Raw genomic sequence first — 20,517 nt, 5'->3', positions numbered from 1 at the left:
ACATGTGACATTTTGATATAAGCACGCAATATGAGATGATCAAATCTAGGTAATTGTGATATTCATCACCTCAAACATTTATCATTTCTTCATGTTGTGACCATTCTAGATCTTCTAGTTTTTTGAAATATACAATGAATTTTTGTTAACTATAGGCTCCTCTTAGTCTATCAAACACTAGATCGTATTCTTTCTATCTAGCTGTATTTTTGTACCCGTTAACCAAATCCTCTTCCTCCCTACTCTTTATTACCCTTCCCAGCCTCTGGTAACCAACATTTCACTCTCTACCTTCATGGGATCAGGTTTTTTTCAGCTCTCACCTATGAGTAAGAACATGGGATAGTTGTCTTTTTGTGTGTGATTTATTTCACTTGACATAATAACCTCCAGTTTCATCCATGTTGCTTTAAATGACAGGATTTCATTCTTTTTATTGCTCAATAATATTCCCTTGTATTTAAATATCACATTTTCTTTATCAGTTTATCCATGATGGGCGCTTAGGTTGATTCCATATCTTGGATATTGTGAGCTGCAATAAACACAGGAGCATACATATGTCTTCACTATATTGATTTCCTATCTTTTGGATATATAACCAGCAGTGAGATTGCTGGATCATGTGGTAGTTCTACTTTTAGTTTTTTGAGGCTTCTCCATACTGTGTTTCATGATGGCTGTACAAATTTACATTCCTAACAACAGCATATGAGCTTTCCCCTTTTTCCGTATCCTGGCCAGCATTTGTTATTTTCTGTCTGTTTGATAAAAGTCATTTTGACTTGGATGAAAAGATATCTTTTTATCATGTGAATTTCCCTGATGATTTTACATTTCTCTTGATGATTAGTGATGTTTAGCATCATAGCTCTAGTGGTACAATCGGCTGGTGCACAGTACATACAAGGCTTTTTTAAAAAATTATCATTTTAGTGGTAGGAAAGGGGAGGATCTCAAAGTTGTTATTGGTTACTGAAAACCTCATAGGCTCTAGCTACTCTTCCCATAATATCCAGTGGAAAAAAAAATACTCATTTTTTTTAAAAAAATTATCATTTTAGTGGGAGGAAAGGGGAGGATCTCAAAGTTGTTATTGGTTACTGAAAACCTCATAGGCTCTAGCTACTCTTCCCATAATATCCAGTGGAAAAAAAAATACTCATTATGGGGGCATGTGAACAGCAGGAAAGTTTATAGACCCTCTAAAAGGATTAAAATTAGAAATTTTTAAAAAATTTTAGCCAGCTTGTCTGAACTACCACATGCATGGTAACTCACCGACCTCACTCCAAGTTACACTCTAGTCTGTTATTACAGATGTCTCTATAGAACTTATTGCTGCTGTATTAGTTATCTATTGCTGCTGTAACAAGTATGACAAGATTGGTGGCTTAAAAGGACACAAATGTATTATTATTATTTTTAAAATTCAGCCCCATGGTGATTGTTAGAAATTGCCAGTGTCGAATATCAGACTTCAAGTCATCATGGTGAGATATTGAGAAAAGTTTTCGATTAGCAAGAATCATACCTTGGATAAACCTCAGTGGGTATAATACTGCCTCTTTGTGAAGTTTGTATTATAATTCTTATACACAGAAGTCTAAAATGGGTTTCACTGGACTAAAATAAAAGAGTTGATAGGGTTATGGTCCTTTGTGGAGAATCCACTCGCCCCCGCTTTTTTTTTCCCCCAGCTTCTAATGGCGGCCTGCATTCCTTGACCCATGGTCTGTTCCTCCATCTTCAAAGCCAGCAAAAGACTGGTTAAGTCTTTCTCACATTGCATCACTCTGACTCTGGGTCTTCTGCCTTCCTCTTCAACATTTAAAATTCTCTTGTTATATTGGTCTCATTGGATAACGTAGAAAAAAATTTTTTTCCATCTCAAGGTTAGTAGATTAGCAACTTTTATTTCATCTGCAATTTTAATTCCCCTTTGCCATACAACAGCATATTCATGGATTATGGGGGATAGAATGTGGGCATCTTTGGAGAGCCATCATTCTGCCTAACACAACTACAATTATTTAACTTATAGTTTACTTGTTTTTTTCTGTTTTCTCACACCAGAATATAGACTCAGTGTAGAGTAGTAATCATGTCTGTCTCTTTCATTTTCTCCTGATTGGTTGGATGAAGACCGAATAGAGAAATGAAAACAATATGAGGTATCTAATGTGCTGTTTTCTATGATTTTAGCTTGCCAAATTAATACTACTACTCTATGCTGATTAAGAACTATCTGAGATTTACCCAAAGGTTCAGCAGAAGGATATTAATTAGTATGTCACTTTATTACTCATAAAATTTAGATATGTGATCTGGGCCATATAGTCCTATAGATACATTTCTCCTGGATTGGACCCACTTGGCCAACAGGTCTGAAGCTGCTTGAAGCTGTGCTGGACAAAATCCTGCTTTTATTATAGATGCAAGCCTTGTAGTGCATAAGAGATAGTCCACGAGAGAGTCTATGATCTGCAAAGGGGAGGGGGTAAGCCAAGAATGACCTTCCTTTCTTCCAAATTCACCAGATAACTTGCACTTGTCTTTACAGCCAGGGATAAGGGATTTATGGAGAGAGGCCAGGAATGTTACTCTATGGAGCCCCTCCCATGGACATTCTTTGAAGTGAGAGGAAAGGCAGTTTCCTCTCCCATTTCCACACACAGAAAATTCTGTGTCTAAGTTATTATGTTAGCCTTAATTTGACCACCTGTGTGTTATATTTTTCCTCTGATTGACAAGTTTCTGACTGTATGTTGTTAGTGCTCCGTATATCACTAATGGCTGTGCTAAATTCAGACTTTTTTATCATATAAATTTGAGATATACAACATGATGTTTTGGTATATGTATATGTAGTGAAATGCTTACTACATGTAAGCAATTTTACATATCCATCACCTTCTATAGTTACCTCTTGTGTGTGTGGTAAGAGAACTTAAAATCTACTCTTTAGCAAATTTTCAATATACAATACAAAATATGCAATAATACAATACTATTAACTATGGTTTTCCTATTGTACATCAGATCTCTAGACTTATTTATTCTACATAAATGGAAGTTTATACCCTTTGACCTACATCTATACATTTCTTCCCCACTATTGTACTGTTTCTATGTATTTGACTTTTTCTCTTCTTTCATTTTATTTTTTAGATTCCATATATAAGTAGGACTATGCACAGCAAAGGAAGTAATCAACAAAATGAAAGGGAGCCCTACAGATTGGGAAAAATATTTGTGAACTATATATCTAATAAAGGTATATACATATATGTTTAATATTCAAAATATATAAGAAACACAATTCAACAGTAAAAGAAAAAAAATCCAATTTTAAAATGGGAAAAGGATTTGAATTAACATTTTTTCCAAAGAAAACCTACAAATGACAAACAGATATATGAAAAGGTGCTCAACATCACTAATCTTCACTAATATTTAGGGAAATGCAAATCAAAACCACAATGAGTTATCATTTTGTACTTGTTAGCTATTATCAAAAAATCAATTGATAATAAGTGTTGGCAAGAGTACTGAGAAAAGAGAACCCTTGCACACTGTTGATAGGAATGTAAATCCGTACAGCCATCATTATCGGAGATAATATGAGGTGGTTTTTGTTTTGTTTTGTTTTTGGTTTTTTTTTTGTTTTTTGTTTTTTGTTTTTTTGAGATGGAGTCTCGCTCTGTCGCCCAGGCTGGAGTGCAGTGGCGCGATCTTGGCTCACTGCAAGCTCCGCCTCCCGGGTTCACGCCATTCTGCCATTCTCCTGCCTCAGCCTCCCGATTAGCTGGGACTACAGGCGCCCACCACCACGCCTGGCTAATTTTTTGTATTTTTTAGTAGAGACGGGGTTTCACTGTGTTAGCCAGGATGGTCTCAATCTCCTGACCTCGTGATCCACCTGCCTTGGCCTCTCAGAGTGCTGGGATTACAGGCGTGAGCCACTGCGCCCGGCCAAGGTCTCTTAAAAAGTTAAAAATAGAACGGCCACATGACCTAGCATATACGTATACGACCAAAGGAAATAAAATTAGTAACTTGAAGAGATATCTGCCCTCCAGTCTTCATTGCACCATTATTCACAATAGCCAAAATGTGAAAACAACCTAGGCTCAGGGACAGATGAATGGATAAAATAATTGTGAGGCACAACAGACAAACACACACACACACACACACACAGATGTTACTTAAACTTAAACAAGAAGAAAATACTGCCATTTGTGACAACATGGATGAACTTGGAGGGCATAATTCTTAGTAAAATAAGAGACATAGAAATAAAAATACTGCATAATTTCACGTATGTGTAAAATCTCTTTTCAGACTCTTGTAAACTAGGTACATAAATGTAGCATAGTATATCTATAATCTGTGCATATTCAAGGCTTTCAACTTTCCTTTCATGGGCTAGGGAAAGAACATCCTGACTAATCCAGACATGTTTTCAAGTACACAGAAGAATTATTTTTTTCTTAATAAGAAATAGTAAATATAAAATGAAAACATTGTTTTCTTGATCTTTATAGTTCTCCATTTTGAAAAGTAGTAAAATCCATATTATATGTGGGAAACAGCAATTCACAATCAGAAAATTTGTGCAGTTTTGATTTTAAAACTTGTGTGATTAACCCATTCATATTGTGGACAAATAATCTGAGTCAGAAAGGCAGTAAGTAGCTTGCCCACGTTTTCATAGCTCCACAGTGACCCAGAGTTAGAACCAAGGCCTTTTCCTCAGTAGTTTTTCCTCTTTTTCTGTTTGTTTCATCATACATCTTTTTATATGATAATTTTAAGATTAATAATTGTTAAGAATAATAGCATATGGCTACTATAACAATTTGAGCGTTTAAACATGTAAGAGTACAATTAATTAATAAGAATGTATTGAGTGCCATGAAAGCATGTGAATGCACTTTAACTTTCAAAGCAATCTTTTTCCAAGTGGTTCTCCTATATCAAAACCCAGATTTATATTAGAAAACTGCTCCCTGTTCAAAGTTTTGATACATTTCCAAGACACATGAAAATTCCTAGTGTTCTTAGATTTATATACTTGATATTTTATAATCAGAAAACAATTTATAAGGAAAAATTCTGTAACTTAATTTTTTTCAGGGAAACAATTTCTTCTTTGTGTTTGATATATTTATAATATGATATTAAATCACAATATTAAGTTCACTAAAAGAAATAGCCAAAATGCCAAGTGTGATTGTTATAGTTGATAATTAATATTGAGCAATTTATTAGAACATTTATTAAAATCAAATATAAAAGAACATAATGTGAAATATATAATTTGAACTAATTTAATATTCTGAGAAAGAAAGTATTGTGATCAAAATTACCTTTTGCCAAAATTGACTTGGAGTGGGAGGTATAGAAATTTATTGGTTGCCTGTGTATGACTCCTGTAAGTGACAACCTTGTTTAAATTTTCAACTCTGAAATGCAAATCAAAACCACAATGAGATACCATCTTGCACCAGTCAGCATGGCGATTATTAAAAAGTCAAGAAACAATAGATGCTGGCGAGGCTATGGAGAAATAGAGATGCTTTTACACTTTTGATGGGAATGCTAATTAGTTCAACCATTGTGGAAGACAGTATGGTGATTCCTCAAGGATCTAGAACCAGAAAATGCCATTTGATCCAGCAATTCCATTACTGCATATATACTCAAAGGAATATAAATCATTCTACTATAAAGACACATGCACATATATGTTTACTGCAGTGCTATTTACAATAGAAAATACATGGATCAGCTCAAATGCCCGTCAATGATAGACTGGATAAAGAAAATGTGGTACATAAACACCACGGAATACTATGCAGCCACAAAATGGAATAAGATCATGTCCTTTGCAGGGACATGGATGAAGCTGGAAGCCATCATCCTCAGCAAACTAACACAGGAACAGAAAACCAAACGTTACATGTTCTCACTCAAAAGTGGGAGTTGAAAAATGAGAACACATGGACACAGGGAGGGGAACAACACACACCAAGGCCTGTTGCGGGTGGGGGATGAGGGGAGGGAACTTAAAGGACAGGTCAACAGGTGCAGCAAACCACCATGGCACATGCATATCTATGTAACAAACTTGCACGTTCTGCACATGTATCCCAGAACTTAAAAAAAAAAAAGAAGTCATAGTCGTAGCCGAGGTCATCTAGATTTTCTCTTCTGTTATCTCCTCTGTTGGGAGTTTATAATTTTCTGTTCTACATTTAGATCTGTGTTCAATAAAACTTTATTTACAGACACTATAAAAAATAAATACATTTTGAATTCTGAATGCTGATTCTAAAATTAATTATTGGATTTTATTATGAGTGGCATAAAGCACTGTGGAAAAGTCCATGGAAGCTTTTATGATTTCAATGTTTCACATTCGTAGCCCTTACTACTCAATGAAAACTATACAAACACACACATTCTATTTATGGCTTAATTGGGTATTAAGTAAGCTATAACTGAATCTTTCACAGGTGCGTTCAAAAGTCAAACTTGATTGAAAATATTTTTGATGATAATTCTTCATATGTATTAATATGATCTCTGTTGAGGACTATTGTGTCTTAGCAAACTTTTTATCAATGCCTTCTGCAATTTCACTTCTGAATTTCATTTCAGATTTCAAATACCGAATTATTTTGCCCTATGATAGTCTGATTATCATGTTAAAACAAATAAAGAAAGTAAAAGCAGTGGTGAGATGTATGAAAATCAAAATAACTTAAACTGCTTGGTGTTTTTTCTTTTGTTATTTTTTATGGTTATACATCTCAGGAGATACACTATATTGGGAAGTTTGCTGCTGTCCTCCTCCTCAATATCTTCTCAGATGAAGAGTAAATAGAAATAATACAGGGAGACATTTATCAAGGCTTGCTGCTTTGCTCACATAGGCCTTCTCTCTACACAGTAGATGTTGAAGCTCCACTCCCCTTTGCTCGCTGTGCACCAGAAAAATCTCTCTCCTTTATGGAATTCTGAACCTCAAACTAGGGTTTAGGCTTTAGCAGTGGCAAGGATTAGTTCAGCCACCAATATATCTTATCTGCATTCATATTATAAATCTAAACAGCAACAACAACAGCAGCAAATCAGGAGAGTCTAGAAAAAGCAGCTCCAGAAATTGTCCAACATGAGGAAATGTACATCACTAAATCATTTTCTCCCACGTCTTTGCTACAGTTACTCAACATATATTTATTGGGGTCCTTCTTTGTCAAATCCTTTTCCAAATCCCCACCCTCCTTGACTTTGTGACCAGCAGAGATCTGTCTTCCTGCCTATCTGACTGATTTTCTCAGGTAGCAGCCCTGATTTCCTCTTGCTCTTTGAATCAAGTGAATTCCATCTCTTTTGTTTTCAACCCTTCTCATTTTGTCAAGGATATATATATATATGTGTATATATATGTGTGTATATATATATATTTTTCCACTATCTACTCCATAAACCAGCATCAGATATCTGAGGAGCATTAGCACTTTATCACCCTTTTACATGTTTTTCTTCTTTCCTACCCCAGCTGTTTCAGCAACCGTATCACCAGCCCTAGCCTTTTAAAGACAAAATTGTGTTTTAATCTGCCTGGTACCACCAGTGGCTCACATAGTTCCTGAAATGGACACAAGGCTTAACACATGGTCCTTGGGGGCTGAGCATGGTGGCTCACGCCTGTATTCCCAGCACTTTGGGAGGCCGAGGTGGCAGATCACCTGAGGTCAGGAGTTCGAGACCAGCCTAGCCAACATGGAGAAACCCCATCTCTACTAAAAATACAAAAATCTGGGTGTGGTGGTGGACGCCTATAATTCCAGCTACTCGGGAGGCTGAGGCAGGATAATCACTCGAGTCAGGAAGGCGGAGATTGCAGTGAGCTGAGATTGCATCACTGTACTCCAGTCTGGGCAACAGAGAGAAACTCCATCTCAAAAAAGGAAAAGAAAACAAAACAAACAAAAATCACAGTCCTGGAATGAATGAGTAGAATGCAGGAGTGAGTGAATGAATCAGGATTCCTTAGCATTTAGTCTATACCAGGCAATGTGCTGGTACAGGTGAGGAAGATGGATGTGGCTCATATACTCAGTGAATTTACAATCTAACAATTTTTCATGACCTTGTCACCCATAGTTTGACAAGTGTTTTGATGTTAAGTTGTTTATTATAATGTTGTGATGAATATATTACTAAAAAATGTTTTTCTACACTAATAATTTGGAATACATTTTCAGTTATAGAATTAATGGATGAAAAAGTACAAACACTTTAAGGTTTAACTCTTTACTCTCTCCTCCACTTTCCATGTATTAATAAAATAAGGATTTCTGACTAGTAGCAGATTCTTGTATATGTCTTTGCCAGAGGAAAAATAATTCTAAAGGGAAATTTTATACTTGCATATATTTTAGATCTGATCTAGTCATTGTTTCTGATATTTTCTAGTTATCCTTGATTATTTATTTTTGAAACCTTCTAAAGAAGCTGATGAATAACCTGATGAAAATGATGATTTGGTTAATAAACTCATGCAGAAGAGATTTGCATAGAAATCACAAAGCTACTTCTTACACCTGTGTATTTTCAATTTTCTACTTATCCACTGGCTGCAAACAAAATAACAATGCTGTCTGTCACATATGCAGTCCTTTTCTTCTTGCCTGGTAATAATCTAGAAAGATGATGGCATTTGACTTAAAAGGAAAAAGGCCTGATCTGAGCATTGTGCTATATTTTCTTTGTGAAGAATCTGATGTAATATCCTACCTCATCTGCCACTCTCTGTGAATCTGTGCTCTTTATAAATCAGTGTTTGAAAATAAACCACACTGTCTAGCATCAAGAGACTGTTAATTAAATTTGAATGTCACAACGAAAACTTTATAAACAACTATTGAGGTTTTATCTTTTAATATCAGAATCTAAATAGAAATACTTAGTGATGCTTGCTTTATACATTTAACTGAGCCTTACATTCAGTACTAAAAATGTAAAGTAGCAGCAATTTAATATTCTGCTTTTTTCCCTCCTCAATCTAAAAATTTATTGTGATTAAGACAAAAGATAAATGCCTTGTGGATTCAACCCATCATCTTTATAATGCACTACACTTGTTGGAACATTATTGGAAGTTCATACTGAGAGTGGAGGAGTTTCAAAAAATCCCATAATGTGCCTCACTAATGCATGAGATAATATTTCCATGAAATTTTCCCATCTAATATTCACATCCTGCAGTGAAACCTAGAGTTTAATATTCATTTACCATTTCTGTGGTCCTGCTTAATTAAGTGGAAAAAATCTATGTCATGTAGGACACCTCTGACTTCAAGTATCAGAAAACACCAACATACTGGCTTAAACATAGAGAAAATTAATTATCTTTCATACCAACAGGACACACAACTCTGGGAATGGTAATTCAGGAGCAAATAATACAGGCAAGAAACCAGGTTTTTTAACCTTTATTTTCTCTGGCAAACTCCCTTTACAATTGCTAAGTCCTTGCCCCGGTATAGATATCACATACAGACTCCAAAGTCTCCGAAGGAGCAGTAATCAATTCTTTCTTGTGTGTGTGTTTTTAAGGCTTATTAAATATTTTTTCAGAAGTCACCCAGCAGGCTTCCCCTATATTCTCATTGGCCAACATTGTGTCTACCACCTATACCTAAACCAGTTGTTAGAAATAGAAGTGAACTACGATATGTAGTTACAATCCATGGTTTCCCCTGGTCCAGGAAAACCATCACTCAGCCATGGATTACATAGTGCATGGGGGTGAACCTAGAATATAATCAAGACTTTCTTACCAATGAATTATGGGGGTTCAGCTTTAGGCAGGCAGGCAAATATTACCTCAAAAATTAAATTAGATTCTGTCCCTAAAGTATTTTACAGTGTAGTGTGGGGAGCTAATGAAACGATAAATGATTGTAACCATTACCACAATGTATACCACTAATAGAATGCAACTGGGGCTCTCACTGAAGAAGGGGCATGTAATTTTAGACTAAGGGGAGTAGTCAGAGATGGTACAGCTGAGGAGAAGATTAGAGGACAGATATTATTGCTACCTGATTATAAATGAATGCAGTTTGGGCAATATGTCATAATTTTCTTCAGTGCATTAAGTTTTGACAAAATTGTGTAAGATATCTTAAAGATTTTTGTTATTGCTTCAGTTACAAGTAAAATATCATTGTTATATACTTTTCTTGGGATATATATTTACAAGTAAGAAGAAATCTAAATCTTCATCATATTGTTTGATTTTATTTTTTCAAACCTGGTGAGTTTCGTTGATGAGAGTGCTAATGACAATAATGATAGATAATCATAGTGTTACAGATAGATGTGATGGCATTTTTGGTTTGATTGTGTATAATGTCAGATCAATTGCAGAAAATATTTTACTCTAAGGTTTTGTGTTGGTATACTAAACATCATTAAACTATTACACAATAAATTGACTTCATCAAGGTAATTTTCAATTATAGTGTCACGTAAATAGCAGAAAACAGATTGTCTTTTTCAATTTTTCTGTTATAATCACAAAAGGACAGAGAGATAGATATGAGGTTCTGGACTTGTTGCTGATGGGAAGATTTTTATGCTCATTAAATCCATTTTTGAATAGTACTATGATTTGAGATATATTGCATAACAACCAAATAAGCCAGTTGTCTGATGAAATGCATATATCCAATTCTAGGTAAAACTAAAAAAAATAGCATGGCAACTCTAAGAGAAAAGCTTTAATTTAAATTTTCTGTTTGTAGAAATGTTCAAATAAAATTAGATTAATGACACAGATATTACGACCCTTGTCTTTGGCACATCTTAGATTCAGTTCAGTTTATTTTTAAAAAATTATTGTATCTTGATCTCACATATGAATTTATGTTAAGTGAGAATGACATATGTTATACCTAATTGATTGACATCCCTGAAAATTGTATAACATTTATATAAAATAAAATATTTACCAAGGTTGTTCTTAATTTGGAAGAAGTCATGGCACATATTGCTTAAAAATTAAAGAAACTGATATAAACCCCTTCATATAGTGGAAGGTTTTATCAGTTACTTAGATAGGCCCAAAGCAGAACAAACATTTATTATATACTCTATATTATTTTATTGATATTTCATTTTGTCAACTGGTGGCAAAAGTGAAGTAATTATTCATAGCCATAAGAATAATAGTCTTGCCTCCTATCTCCTGACTTGCTAAAGGGGACCTCAGTCTCTGTGAATGTGGCACACCAAACTCAGGATTCAGCATGTTCTCTACTTTTATGTCCCTACTTATTTCACCTTTTCTTCCTTCCTTTTTCATTTCCATCATTTTTCTTTTTTGAATTTTTATTCTGCCATCTACCAAAACTAAAGTTTATTAAATTTCCATTTGACCCATTACCATCTTCTTCATCTTTTCCAAATGAAAATATGTGCATCTTTCTTCTACATATAAACAAAATGAAGTCCTCCCAACCCTCTCACATGCTTTACTTCATGAAATGTCAGAGAATATTAATTATCACCCCAAGACACATCAGAATTGTTCTAACATTCACATAACTGGTCTCAATATCTGTCCATTTTTTCTGGCTTTATCAATTTATAGTAAAATTATTTTTGGGTGGATAGTTGATATCCACCCTCATTTCTCTTCCCTACTTTTTGATCAGGAGATTACAAAACTATTGAAATGTGGAAAATAAATATGTTGCCTGAATAATTGATTCAAAATAACAGAAAATTCTGCATTATGCAGTTTGATTATATTTGTATGTGTTCTATATTTAAGGCAAATGTTTTCTCAAAGTGTCTCTTGAACAGTTTTATGATGGATTTATATTTTTCCCATTTCATAGTTTTACTTACATTAACTGTAAGTGTTAATTTTTGGGGTAAAAAAGATGGAATATTCAAATACCCTATCCTTCAGAGTTCATCAGTGTGAAAGAGGAGTCTCCCATATCTCAGAGAACTATGGTAATCTTCCAATGGTAATTAAAGCATTATCTCATTTTATCATTTCATCATTTATCTCACCATTTCCTGGAAAAGGTTATACTGATGACCATCATCATATGGAAACTTTTGAACATCATAATTTCTTGTTCAAATTACACATGTAAGTGTATGCTCCATAAATAGTTGTTGAATAAAATGTATGGAATTCAATTATCCATTCATCCATTTATTAAATAAGACTTTACTGAGTGGCTATTATTTACTACAGATTTTTCTAAGCACATAGAGATACACCAGTGGACAAAACAGATATTCCTGCCCTTGTCGAAGCTTATCTTAGGGGAAAACATAATCAATTATATAATAAACATTTAATAATTACATTATATGGGGTGTTGTAAGGTGATAAATTCAATAGAAAAATACATATAGATCAGGGTGAGACGATCTAGAATGACAGGTTAGGAAGAAGGGGCATATAATTTGCAATTTGAAATAGTGGTATCATGTTTGACCTCAGTGAGGAGATAATCTTTTCAAGCTAGAACTTGGAAGCAGCTGAGAGACTAAGCAATGTAGTTATATGCATTATGGACTTTGGAGTCAGAGAGAAAAGCAAATGTGGAATCCCTAAAGAGGCAACACCCTTGAGTGTTTGAGAAAGAATAAGGAGTTCAGTGTGCCAAATTGTTGTGAGCAAGTAGTGGAAGGAAGCCACATTATATGGGACCTTCAAAGCCATTGTAAAGTTTCTGGGTTTTATACAGAAAACTAATGTGAACTGACTTACATTTTAAAATTATTGCTCCTGCCTCTGTGTTGAGAATATACTATAAAGAGGAGGAATTCAAGATGGAACAGCAGTTAAGTGGCTATTATAGCAATTCAGACAAAAAAATGGTGCTTGCACCGGATAGCCCAATTGGAAGTTATAAAATCTGTTAGTATTCTTTTTTTATTATTGCTATACTTGGATACATGTGGGATACATGTGCAGAACATGCAGATTTGTTACGTATGTATACACGTGCTTTGCTGCACCCACTAACCTGTTATCTACATTAGGTATTTCTCCTAATGCTATCCTTCTCCTAACCCCCTACCCACCAACAGGCCCTGGTTTATGATGTTCCCCTCCCTGTGTCCATGTGTTCTCCTTGTTCAACTTCCACTTATGAGTGAGAGCATGTGACTTGATTTTCTGTTCCTGCGTTAGTTTGCTGAGAATGATGGTTTCCAGCTTCATTCATGTCCCTGCAAAGGACATGAACTCATCCTTCTTTATGGCTGCATAGTATTCCATCTGCTAGTATTCTTATAGAACCAAGATTTCCTAGGTTGTGAGAGAAAAAGAAAAGACTCAGATACTATCGTTCTGTATATCTCAGGGTTAAGCATTCTCTTTAAGAACAATACAGAAATCTAAAAATGAGGTAAGCTCTTGGCAAGATATATTATGTTGAACTTTAATGTAATAAATTATAGGATTTATAGAGTCAACAGCCACAACAACTGTGGTTCACATTTATTGAATGTATAGTAAGGTCTAGACTTTGTAGGAAATGTTCTTACACGTTATATCTTTCAGTCATTTACAATATCTGAGGGTTCTAGTATTTTTCTATCTCAAGCCAATGGAAAATCCCAATGTAAAAAAGTATGAAATCACTAAAATTCTGGTAAAAGAGCTAATGAACAGTCCTGATATCTCAGTTACCTTGGAAGTTCAAATTTTCACTAACCTGAGCAGTGTAGCAAAATGGTGAAGCTTATGAACTCTAGAGCAGACTGTTTCATTATCATAGTTGTCTCTACCACATACTGCTGTGAGAACTTGAATAAGTTACTTAATCATTCTTTCTCTAAGCTTTTGTTATCTGTAAATTTTGGGTAGCAATGGCACCTGGAGTTGTGGGAATTTTCTTTCTCTGTAGATCTGTAAATATAGAGACAGACATATTTTGTATATATATAAAATATATATATTCTTAAAGTATCTATCTCTATATTTATATCTATACTCTCCATATATTTTAAGAATTAAGTATATAATAAACTGTAAACTTTTACTAAAACTGACATTTTAACAAATATTAAAATTGTTTAATACATTCATATCAAAGTAAAAAACTGGATACATTTTAATGTTCTCTATAAATCACATTTCGAATTGTCACTTTCACTTTTGCATCAATACCATCATTGTAGCTCATTCTATAAAAATTTTATAGAATTATATCTAAGGATATGGAATCTAAAGTAATTTGTAATTATTAATAAATTGGTTGATTTTACATTGGACTCAGAAGAATTGATTACATGGTAGTGGCCAGCATTATGCTTCATACCTGGTATGTATTTGGTACTCAATTTATATGTTCATTTTCTGAGTAACTTCATTGCAATTTCACTTGTGCTTTTATAAAACATAAAGCCATATTCATTTCTATGCATCTTATCAGTAATTTCAGCATGGAAAAGAGAAAATTCTTGTGCTGTCTATGAGAAATAGTTTTTCTAAGTAAATTAATAATTTAAAAAAGGATAATTACAAAAATTCAATGACTTTAACCATATAATTAACATACAAGCAATATGCTGATGTCAAATAGCATTTTATATATTCAATAAAGCAAATGTGCCGGTACTTGTATTTGACAATACAAGTCATTTATATTAATATTTGTGCCAGACAGAAATAAGACTCTTGATTTTCACAATGATTGAACTTCACACTGTTTATAAATTACTTAAGCATTTATTGCAATTACTCCAGACTAGTACATTTCCTGTGCTTCTGAATTGCCTGACATTCCAGGCCACGCACTTCTTCTTCATTTATTTTGTCCCTATGCAGTACATATTTATTTAGTTAAGACTTTTTCTTGGTATTACGTTATCATTTGTAAATATTCAAAATGCTTTATCGTCCAACGTGGAATTATTTGAAGCTATTAATTTTATTTTATTCTTAAGGTTTTGCATTAATATGAAGTGGTTTTTAATTTTATGATTATTAAATAAGAAAATGAGAAAATACAGACAATTATGGCATAAAAAAGCACAAAACTACCCATAACCTTAAAAAGCGGGTGATCTCTATTTGCAATATTTTCTTCCAGTCGTTGAATATGTTTTTCATGGTTGACATCCTAAGCATATGGCTTTCTCAAACTTTTTCCAGCTTTCCCAACTGGCTATTAATTGCAAATGAACTTCAGACACTCTTTCTTAGGTTCTCTTCCCTGCAAACTTACACTCTCCTAAAACCCTACTGGGAATTGCATGGCATTTATTAATTAATTTGGGAAGAATTAACTTATTTTCACTATACTTAGTCTTCTCACAGAATTGTGATTAAGAACGCAGGACCTGCAGCCACAGACCGAGCGTTCAAATTCTAACTCTAGAACTTGCTGTGCATGTAATGATTAATAAGTTGCTTCTCCCCTCTCTATTTTAGATTCCTCTTCTGTAAACTGGGGATGAGGATTGTGTCTATTCCTAAGGGTTGCTGAGAAAATTAAATGTGCTTATTCAGGTGAGCACTTAGAATAGGGCCTGGAACACCGTGAATTCACAATAAATATTAGCTACTATTTTTACATGGATTATATATTATGATTTTCAGTGACTGATTAAATCACTCATTACATTTATCTTCATATAGATTCCATGAATCATAATTTTGTCATTTTGCCTGTTTAACTTTTTGACATTCTTCAGACCTAAACTTACCTGTCACAATGTCACTTTTTCAGGTGACCTTTCAGATATCTCCCTACCCCCACATCTATTATGCTCTTGTAATATCCTGGACTTAACTAGCACAACATCTCAGTGTTTAATTAAATTGCCGTGTAACTCATTTATTGTTTCATCAAATATATAGGAAGAGTCTACCACATACCAGACATTCTTCTAAGCTTCAATGACGAATAAACTGAGTTCCAGCCTTAATGGTATCTGTATTCTGGTGGGGGAGATATGAAAATTAAAAAACAAAAACAAAAACAAAACCATGTATACTATAATTTCAGTAGCAATAAATATCTTGAAGACAAATATTTGAAACATGACAGGTGAACATGTCATCCTTTTATCTTGAAAAAGATTATTAGAGAGACTACTGTGAGAAGATAATTGAAAAGATAACTGGATAAAATAAGAGAATAAGACATGGTGCTATCTGGAGGAAGCGTATTTCCACCAAAGGCAGAATTGTATAAAGCTGCTGAAATGAGAGCCAGCTGGGCCTTATGAGGCTTGGAGGCTGAAGCAGAGTGATGAACCAGGAGTAGGTAGAAGTTGTGTCATGACAAGATCAGGACTATATGATTAACTTAAGTCTCATGTTCAGGACTCTGAACTCTTTGAAGTTGTAAATTTGACACTTCGTTTGTTTGTTTGTTTGTTTTTCATATTCAAGACTTAACCCAGAATCTGACCCATAGTGTGTTTTCAGTTAAATAGGCCAGGTGTAGTGGCTCATACTTGTAATCCCAGTGCTTTGCGAGTCCAAGGCAGGAGGATCACTTAAGGCCAGAACTTTAGACCAGCCTGGGCAACATAGTAAAACCCCCATCTCTGCACAAAATGAAAACACACACACACACACATATTAGTCAGGCATGGTGTCATGTGCCTTTAGCCCTAGATGCTTGGGAAGCTGAGGCAGAAGGATTGCTTGAGCCTAGGAGTTTTAAGTTAAAGTGAGCTATAATCATACTATTGCATTCCAGCCTGAGTGACAGAGGAAAAATGTTCTTAGTGCAGAATTTTCAGGCTGCAGTTCTCAACTGTTTATACACCTTTCGCTACTGTAATGTGATAGCCTTGAGTGCAGAAATTATTTTACTCTTCTGAGTGCTTAGGGTCCTAAAAAATAAAATATTGGGTAACATTGATTTTCAGTAATTTTTTCTTAAATGAATTAATGAATGAGTGAATGAACACTATAGTGAGAAGGCAGAAGAACCCCTGCTATCTAAGGAAGGAAATTAATAGTTTCCACTTGCAGCATATTATTAGTCCATCCTCTTTGAGACTCCAGAGCTGTGGGTGATGTAGTCATACCAATGTTTTGGAAAGGTCTTGAGAAAGAGGGGAATTGCTATGCTAAACACATGCCTTTCTACTTGGCACTAAGTTTGTTCATTTTATGCCGTTAAAAATATTTTCTACACAGTTTAGTACTGAATATAGTGAATAACAGAATTCCATAGACTGCATGTTATTTTGGTAGTTGCTGATAATGCTTTAATTTAAAAATATAACGAAAGTTGGAATGTAAATAGTGCTTTTATGCTAAACAAAAGAAAGGCAGAACAAAGATTATATCCTTTGGATTCAAACAGTAGTAGTAATTATCTGTGGATGTCAAGAAATCACAATTGCACTTTTCCTCCGTAAGCCTTCCGTGGCAGTGCAGCGGGGGGTAAACATTAAGACTGACAGTTTAAAGGTCTTCCAGTGAGGGAATATGGAGACAGTAATGTCTGCACAACTTTCCTCAACACCACATAGTATTTTGATTTTTTAAAAATACAGATATTTCAGAATCATATATTAACAAATTTCAAACTGTTCTCTTCTGGCTCCTGACAAACAGAAATGGCATGTAGATGGGAAAAGGCCGCTGTCATAATCATAACTTACTATTTGGATTCTTACAAATGTTAATATTTCTTAGTTTAGTTTGTTTAATAGCTCATGGTTTGATACAATTTGATAGTTAATAATGCCTTGAACAAAACAGATGACAAAGGAGTACTTGCTGTTGATTTTACTCATTCGGAATGTAGGTTAATGGACAGGTCTTATTTATTGCCCCTTCTGACTGACATGTCCGCTTTTGATGGTGAGAAAACATTCAGTGTCAACTGCTCATAGAAATGGGCTGAATTCAGGACTGTATTTACTTAGAAGGCCTGTTTGAGTATCTCCATGACAAACTGCCTTGTCCTTCTACCCGCCTAGGTAGTAGCATTGTTACTATAGTTAATAAAAGAGTAGCAAAATGTTTTTCTTGTTTTCTACATTCGTCTTCTAAAATAGTTATTCATATTAAATGGGTCAGCTGCTCATCAACCCACTGAAATCCTCTTTCAGCCCCAGAACAACACTGAAGCTTTCTTTCAAGCCAATGGCATCCAGTTAATCACCAATTGATCATCCACTGAATGATCAACGTTCTGTCCTGTAATTTCCTCCTTCCTTGATTTCTAAAACTTCACCCACTGGTATTTTCTTTTGCTTTTTTCTCTTTTCGTGTCTCAAGTTTTGTTTCTTCTTTATGCCAAGTATATCTGCTGCTCCAAGATTCTGTACTTGTCTCCCTTTGCCTTACATGTTGCATATTTTACTGTGATAATCTCTTCTGGTTTTATGGCTTCAAGTCCACTTACAAGCTGGGGACCCTCCAGTTGGTGTCTTCTGAAGAATCTGCTCTTCCAAGTTTCTGATCTGTGTGTTCACCTGCCTAATCTGTACATTCACATAACTCCATTTGGGTATCCTGAAGGCAATGTGAAGCCAATGCATCTGGGACAGAATTCAGGCTCCTCCCCACAAACCTGTGCTGTTCTTTCTTTTGCAACTTTTCCAGCAGACACCCATTTTAGTAAGCCAGGAGAATATTGTTTAAACACTTGGAAAAAATTCTTTATCTGTGAAATGAGAATAATATTTGTCTTGAAGAATTACTTTGTAGATATGTAATGAATTTAGCAAACAATGTGGTTTTAAAAATCTTTATTGTTGCCTGTGTAATATATACAAATAAAATTAAGACTTTAGATATTTATGTTAAATATCTAACATATTCTGACATATTCTAACATGGATATGTGAGATATCTAAATATCTAACATATTCATTTTAAAATATGAAAATATAGAAAATAAGAAAGTTTACTAGTAGAGCTTCCTATATGTTCATTTTTTAAATCACTAAGAAAACTTTTAAATACATAAAATGCTTGAAAATCTTACAGATTAGACAAATGCGTTAATAATAGAAGAAACCCTGAATGTAATCTAAATATTCAAAAATAAGATTACGTTACTATAGAATATCTATTCAACAGAATATTAGGCAGCTATTGAAAGTAGTGTCAGTGTTCGTAATATATCACATGAAAAAAATTATATAGAATTACATATATGGTTTGGTTAAATTATACATAAAATAAATTTCAAAGTACAGATTGTAAGTGTATGTGGAAGCTGAGATTAATTTTTAAAATAGCATTTACTGTAATTTGTTTTTACAGTTTAGAAAACAAAAATTGCTGAAGCAACAGTTTCTGATCTCAAAAAAAAAAAAATAAAAATCCCAAATAAGTATAAGCATTAAGACATACTATAATAGTTTGATATAGAGTAACAGTAAAAAGTTTATTTTTTCAAAAATAACCTTTTTTTACACAGGATCCTGGAAGGATGTTTCATTTTAAACATGAGACACAAAGACAACAAATTATTTTTTCTGTTTTCTATTAAGGAGACAATTCTTAAAGTTATTAAATTTTGATGATATAATTATGAAATGATGTTAAAGGTATTTTCTCCGTTGATGGCAATTATACCTGTCCAGATCATACTAAATTCCCATATGGTATCCTTATTTTAGCAAAGCATGAAAGGGAGTGATTTGGAATCAAATATGAACTTGAGTTTTTCTAGTTTTGTTTTCTCTTGAGAATTTATGTTGGTATTTTCAAGAAGAGAATTTATTCAGACTCTACAGGGAAATGCTTTATCTGTCTGTCAAACTGGATGGAGTGTTTTTCTGCATCTGGGCAGCAGTAACCTGCAGTCCAGGCACTCAAGTTCCTAATTTGTGGCATTGTTTACTCTACTTATTCTTATAGCAGCCACATATTACTTTGAAATCATATGTTGGTGATTATGTTTGAAGCCTGCATCTATTATTTGAGAATCTTACTGCAAGGCTATATGCATCTTCAAAGTGAATAAATGAAGATTTAATTTGGTGTTTATACAGCACAGAATGCCTTAAATACCAGGTGTTCAGTATATCATTTATGCTTTCCCCTACCTTCCCTAAGCCATTTTATTCTAACAGATGCTGCAGGAGACTGTTCCTTCCTTCTGCTGAAACCAGTGGGGTTCTGATAGCATATTTTTGCAGATTCACTGCTCATGATTAAATCCTTTGAATTCTAAAGTGTTACATTTGTAAAACTTCCTCTAAGCTTCACAGAATTTAGTGGAATCCATTGAGGCACGACAAATGTGAACATGTGATTTGACTTAAGGAAGGACTGTATTTTTTTTTAATTACTGAAGAAAGTCAGTAGTATCATAAACATGGATGGTTTCTAAAATCTGACATTTCTGGATTTGTATTCAGATTCATGCTCTCCAGCTGTGTGGCCATAGGTAAATTTGTGTCTCTCTGAACCCATGTCTTCTTATCTACTAACGTGGCAGAACAATACTTATTTCTTAACATAATTTTGAG

At 34.2% G+C, this 20,517-nt stretch overlaps 1 non-coding gene across 1 annotated transcript; it reads right to left on the bottom strand.

Moving 5' to 3' along the window:
• Positions 1 to 1,435: 1,435 nt before the first annotated feature.
• On the bottom strand, positions 1,436 to 1,579 carry LOC119618436 (U4 spliceosomal RNA). The gene has a single exon (XR_005234741.1). It is a non-coding gene; the product is annotated as a U4 spliceosomal RNA (small nuclear RNA).
• Between the last annotated feature and the right edge of the window lie 18,938 nt (positions 1,580 to 20,517).

Source organism: Chlorocebus sabaeus, chromosome 23 (assembly GCF_047675955.1).
Source record: "Chlorocebus sabaeus isolate Y175 chromosome 23, mChlSab1.0.hap1, whole genome shotgun sequence".
In the NCBI taxonomy this organism is placed as follows: Eukaryota; Metazoa; Chordata; class Mammalia; order Primates; family Cercopithecidae; genus Chlorocebus; species Chlorocebus sabaeus.
The sequence above is the reverse complement of the archived record's forward strand: the minus strand, read 5'-3'. Positions and strand labels throughout refer to the sequence as shown.